This window comes from Myotis brandtii, unplaced genomic scaffold (genome assembly GCF_000412655.1).
Source record: "Myotis brandtii unplaced genomic scaffold, ASM41265v1 scaffold266, whole genome shotgun sequence".
Taxonomy (NCBI): Eukaryota; Metazoa; Chordata; class Mammalia; order Chiroptera; family Vespertilionidae; genus Myotis; species Myotis brandtii.
Genome location: NW_005360124.1, coordinates 5,858,826 through 5,865,595, shown reverse-complemented (window position 1 = coordinate 5,865,595; position 6,770 = coordinate 5,858,826). Strand labels below are relative to the sequence as shown.

Below are 6,770 nucleotides of genomic sequence, written 5' to 3'. Positions count from 1 at the left end.
ATGCTAAGTGTCCGGTTGTCCATTCAACAAATCAAAGCGTAATATGCTAATGATATGCTAAGGCCACTCAACTGCTCACTATGTTATGCACTGACCACCAAGGCGCAGACAGTCGACTGGTCGACTAGTCGCTATATGTGTAATGACTACCAGGGGCAGACACTCCAATCAGGTTAGCTTGCTGCTGGGGTCCAGCTGATTGGGACTGAGCAAGATGGGCCGGACACACCCTGGAGCCCTCCCGCGGTCCCTCCCCGGCTGGCCTACCTCCTGCGTCCCTCCCCAGCCCTGATTGTGTACCAGTGGGGTCCCTTGGCCTGGCCTGTGTCCTCTAGCAATCCGGAACCCCTTGGGGGATGTTGGAGAGCCGGTTTCGGCCTGATCCCACAGGCCAGGCCCAGGGACCCCACTGGTGCATGAATTCATGTACTGGGCTTCTAGTAGCTATATAAAAGGATATCCTATATAATAAAAGGCTAATATGCAAATTGACCAAACAGGGAAATGACTGGGACTGGTTGCTATGACACACACTGCAGTGGCCAACCACTGATCTGGACCTGCCCCCCCATCCCTGGCTCAGGCGTTGAGTGTCTACCTCCTCTGGGGGTGAGGCCACCGCAGCAGGTGAGCTGAACCCACATCTACAGAGCCCTGAACCAGACAGCCTGCAAGATCAACCTGGCCAAGTTCACCCACGACAAGTGCTCCACCCTCATGGTGACTGACCTGGCAGCCTGGGGCCTGGACATCCTGCTGCTGTACAATGTCATCAACTTCAGCTTCCCATCCAAGGGCAAGCTCTTCCTGCACTGTGTGGGTTGTGTTGCCTGGGTTGGCCAAAGTGGCACAGCCTACTCCTTGGTGGCCCCAGATGAGGTCCCCTACCTGCTGAACCTGTACCTATTCCTGGGCCATGCCATCACCCTCACCCGCTCCCACAAGGAGCCCTCAGGTGCCGTAGGCAGGCGTGGACAGTGTGCTGGGCCGGGTGCCACAGAGCATAGTGGATGATGAGGACTATGGCCTGGGGAACACCCTGGAGACATCGCTGGAGCTGTGGGGCCTGGGCCGCGTGGCCAACAACGCCCAGCAGCAGTACTGCGCTCATGGCCGGTGCCCTCACCAGAGTCCATCAAAGGGGCCAAGGAGCTGGACCTCATGGGGCTAGGTCTGCACCCCCTCTTCAGCTCGAGCTTCGAGGAGGAGGAGCTGCAGTAGCTGAGGCTGGTGGACAGCATCAAGTAGTACCGATCCCGGGCGACTATCTTTGAGATCCACGCCTCCAGCTGGGACCTGAGCAGCCAGGTGATGTGGGCCAAATGGCAGAAGGACTGCAAGGCCATCACCAGCTTCCAACAGGGTCGTCAGGAAAGGCAGGAGGCCCTGGCTGGCCCATCCCTGAGCTGCCCAGCAAGGCAGGTGGAACAGCCTGGGAAAGGAGGAGGAGAAGGAGGAGGAGGAGGAGGAGGAGGAGGGAGAGAGAGTGGAGGACGTCTTCACAGAGGTCATGGACCATAAATGGCAGCAGCCAGGACCTGAACGGGGAGCCAAGAGGCAGAAGAAGGAGGCCTGGTCACTGGACCAGGATTTCTATGTCCCCTATCAGCCCAAGGACTTCAACAGTGAACTTGGCCTGAGTGTTGGTGGGGACAGGGCCACCTTTGAGCAGCAGGTGGCTGGCGCTGTCCTGGACCTGATGGGGGATAAGGCCCAGAACCTGACCAGGGGCTGGCAGCAGCTCAAGTGGGGCCAGAAGAAGAAGCGGTTTGTGGGACAGTCAGGACAGGAGGACAAGAAGAAGATCAAGACAGAAAGTGGTCGCTATATCAGCAATTCCTACAAGTGGGACGTCTACCAGAAGTGGAAACAGAAACAGAAAATCGCCATACGCTCAATGCCTGAACCCTAGCAGGCCACCAGCAGTTGGCCCTGTCAGCGGTGCTGTTTTGGCCAGAGCTGGTCAGGGCATGTGCAGGAGGCAACCAATTGATGTGTCTTTCTCACATCCATGTTTCTTTCTCTGTCTCTCACCTTCCCTTCTACTCTAAAAATCAATGAAAAATGTCCTCAGGTGAGGATTAACAACAACAACAAAAAAAACCACCCACAAAATATGCATACATATGCACATATACAAAAATACATGAATATTGGGGACTGGAGGGCGGGGCCCACAGGTGCACATATTTCGAGTGCCAGGCCTCTAGTGTATATATAAAGATCTCTCTGTGTATTTATATGTAGATCTAGATTTACATATCTAGATCTGTCTGTGTCTGTGTATGTCTGTGTTTGTGTTTGTGTCTGTGACTATGTCTATGGCTATGTCTTTGTCTGTGTCTTTGTGTCTGTGTCTATGTCTATAAAGTCTGAATGGTATTGAGTGAGTTGCATTTTCAATGTAAGTCAAATTGGTATGGTTATTCCCCAAATGAAGGGAAAAATTTGCAAGTAATGCCAGATAAACAGATGTCTACTTCACTTAAACCTTGGAACCTTAGAGAAAAGAAACTGAACTGATAAGATGAAATGGAATAATTTCAGAGAAACTAAATTATTGGAAAAAAGTTTTTTTTCAAGAGACATAAAATATGAAAATATTTATTGATTTTAAGAAAGCAATCAGGCTGATGATGACTTCATCATTTGAGTCTCCTGGGCAGCTAAGCAAATGAAGAGTGTTTGCTTGGAGAAGATAAGAAGATAGGAAGAAGAGAGACAGGACACCAGTTATATTAATGAAAGAGCTGAGTTATTTTTTGTTGTCTCAGAAGACAAAACTAAGACAGTTACTAGATAATAGAAGGGGTTAGATGTTGGTAAGATAAAATTTTCTATCACTCTTTTTAAAACAATGGATTGAGAGCTGTGGACTGTAGTCTCTCTATTGCTTAACACCTGCCAGGGATGTTGTTGAAGGTTTTAACTTGAGACAGAGGATAGACAGAAGGGTCCCCCCACAAAAAAACATCTCCCATCCTGAATAGTTTGTTAAGCTGTGACCATTTAGGAACTGCTGAACATGATGTGACTTTCACAGTCGTACTGAAGTTTCATATTGATATACAATTCTGTAATTGATATAAATTTAAGTTTCACCAGTCTTATTTATTGAGTGATCATAGTATTTGAGATTTTTCTCTGTGATTCTTGGTCAGTCATCTTTACAATAGTTACCCTAATAATTCAGATAATTAGAAACAGAAAAGTTATCCTATTGATACTAACATAAATCTTGTCCCATATGATTACCCACACTAGATAAACAGATGACATCCTCTTCTAATCTTGACTCTTTAATTTAAAAAATATTATTCTAGTACTAATTCATAGTTGAGATTTTGCTAACCACTTCAAGAAAACACCCAAACTATAATGCGAACATCATTTCCCCCCAGAGTTGTAGAGTTATTTTACTAATCTCCAAGGGGTTAGAAAAGTGGGAAAGAAATATTTGCTTCAGGAAAACTAGACACGTGTTTTTACATCCAGTTGAGCACCTAAAAGCTTGTAGGTAACCTGAGAGACAATTTAATTCCCAAATGGTGAGGGAGCAGGGGTTGAAGTTACAGAAGAGAGAACAGATTTGAGAGTATTAATTTTAGAGGAATGATAGTTCTGAAAGAAGCACAAGATGAAAAATCTAATGTTATAATTACCAACTCAAAAATAAGTCACCTGTTTCTAAAAGTTTTTCCATTACACCATTTATACATTTTTAAAGTGTATATCCTTGCTTTATGTCATTCCTCTCCATTGGCTGGGACAAAGATAATAACATTATTTAGACATTTCTTAATTGCTATAGCTCTAACTCTGCCATTAGCCTATATTCTTGTTCTGGCACACTGAAGACTACACAGTGTAACTACCTTCCAGTTTGATCATATCTTTAAAAGGAGATAGCCTCAGTCATCAAGGTCATGGTGATAAGTAGCCAAAATGCTATCATTGTAGGTACAAGTTCCTGACTATGACTTCCTATGGAAGGATGATCAGAGCCTGCATACCAGTGTGCCATGGGGCTGAGTGAACTGTTTTCATCAAGAAACGTGTTATCTGTGTAGAACACAGAGCTAGATTTAAACATTAAACCCATGTGATTTATATACACTGAGTGGCCAGATTATTGTGACCACCCCATCAGTACTTCATTGGGCCACCTTTTGCCTTCAATACTGCGGCGATTCTTCTTGGCATTGACTCCACGAGATGTTGAAAGGTGATGCGAGGAATCTGACACCATGCCTGATGAATAGCACTGTCCAGTTCTGTGAGATTTGATGGTTGTGGAACCAGCTGCCTGATGGCTCTTTTAACTTCGTCCCACAAATGCTCAACTGGATTGAGATTTGGTAATTGTGGGGGCCACCTAAGCAAGGTAAAGTCTCCCTCATGTTCTTGAAACCACTCCTGCACAATAGGAGCACCGTGGCATGGCGCATTGTCTTGTTGGAAGAAGCCATCTCCATTGGGATACGCCATCGACATGATAGGATGAGCTTGATCAGCAACGATACTTAGGTATGTTGTGCTATTCAGACTTTGTTCCACACGAATTAAAGGGCCCAAATCATGCCAGGAAAACATGCCCCAAACCATAACACTGCCTTTTTTTGACCACATGACTTTTTCCCAATGCTCGACTGTCCAATCCTTGTGTTCCTGTGCGAACTGGAGACGTTTTATCTTGGTAACTGCAGACAGCAAAGGTGTTCGAACAGGCCTTTGGCTTCCATATCCCATATGATGCAGTGCACGGCTGATTTGCCTATAAATGTCAGGTGGTCATAATAATCTGGCCAGTCAGTGTATATGAAATTTATGCATATATTTGTACACATATATGATTCATACATGTAAAATTGGTCTAGCCAATGATCTTCTTTGGTGTCAGATAATTTAATAAAGATTAGTAACAAGGTAAATACTCTAGGTATGTGATGCTTGTTTCTCAGTCCTGATGCCACATTCCATGGGAAGTGAGCTCAGTCTATGTATTGATCCCGACCTTCCTCTATCTTTTACTAACTTTGCCCCAGGGAATATGTAATAATTTCCCAAACTGGTAAAATTGGACAGAAAAAGCCAAATATGCTTGGTCCAGCTCCATTGTTCTAACCATGCCATCAGATAGTTTTTTATCCCTTGTTCACAGATTAGTAGTCATCTAAAACTTCAAAGGATTTGCTCTCTCTGCAGTTTTCTCCTTTCTGAGGTCCTGCCTCACAAAAATCTAGTCACCTCTTTTTCCTCAACTCAACAAGACTACTGGGTTCCTTTGGGTTCCCCCTCTTTGTGCTATGGTGGTACAACCGTTGGGCTCACCTTAATTGTCTTCTTTTTTCAAGGATTGCTATCTTGAGTTGCCTATGTCCAATCTCTGAAAAACAGTTATTTAATGTATTTTCTTCAATTTTCTAGTTGTTTACTGTGGGAGGGAAATAGCTGCAGCTGTTTTTCTTTCATGGGCAGAACAAAAATCAATACTTTTTTGACCTTATATATATCCTGGAGAGAAGACATCTGTGGTTTTTGTGCAAAAAAAGCAGTAATAGGAGCCTCATGGTGACTTATTCTGGAAGGACTGACACCAACCTCCACAAAGATTCAGCTTACTCTCTTTCCCATATGCATGTGAAAAAATAACATTTTCTTGATTTGAACAGGGTCTAAGCTTATTACAAGTCCTTTGAGCCTTCCTAAAGAAGAAGGCTAAATCTCAGCATGGCAGGCGTCAGTAGCTATATTCTATAAAAAAGAGCAAGGAACTAGATGGATTTTAGGATTGCATTTCCTATGCCTACTTAAGACACAATTGTTATGGTTACTAATGAAAGGAGACACCTATTTTTATGCTGCAGTTTTTATGCAGGCATGATACTGGATAATCAACTCCAGAGATAACTTCACAAGAGACCAACTGGACAGATTTCAGGATATATTTTATTAGTACCACTGGATACAATCATTAATTTAGCAAGTATTCATCCCAAGGAGCTGTACTGACGGGAAGCTATTTCTGAAGTCAAGAAAATGATGACATCCTACAAACAGCAGGCTTATGGTGACTTATTAAACTTACATATCTGAACATGAGTAATATCCAATTTGAGTTCTTTCAGTTTTATCTATGAGTATGATGTGAAAATAAACATCGCTAATTAATGCTATTCTACTTCATTAATAACATTACAAAAATCATGAATTGGAAGCTGTGTATGTGTGAAATATGACTGGTTTAAGCACGGTTTGATGCAAAGGGCACCCAGAGCCTGGCTTTACACACTAGCTCTGTCACTATTCATCTCTGTGACATTACGCACAGAGTCATTCTCTCTGTACCTCAGATTTTTTAATCTGCAAAATGATCTGCAAGATCAACAGTTTGAAAATGCTCAGGGGATGGATGTAGAAAGTGGTTCAAGTCATTAAAAGTTTAAATAGGGCAGCTTGAGATTGTCCATGTCTATGTTGAAGAAACAATTAGTTGAATGAGGTATTCTTGTTTTAGTTTATCGTTAGCTCAAAACCTGTGGTCACTGTACATGTAACCTCTTGAGTACTGCTTTACCTACATCCCTTGAGTTTTAGCATGTTATGCTTTTTTAAATTTTTTTTTACCTCAGAGTGTTTTCTAATTACTCTTGTGATTTCTGTTTGACCTATTGGTTAATTAGGAGTCCATTGTTTAATTTCCATGCATTTATGAGTTGTCCAAATATTTCTGTTATTGATTCTTATTTAGTTTCATTGTGGTCATACTT

At 43.3% G+C, this 6,770-nt stretch overlaps 1 pseudogene; it reads left to right on the top strand.

The window, feature by feature from the left end:
• Window positions 1-504: 504 nt before the first annotated feature.
• On the top strand, window positions 505-1,912 carry LOC102262274 (annotated as a pseudogene).
• Window positions 1,913-6,770: the final 4,858 nt, after the last annotated feature.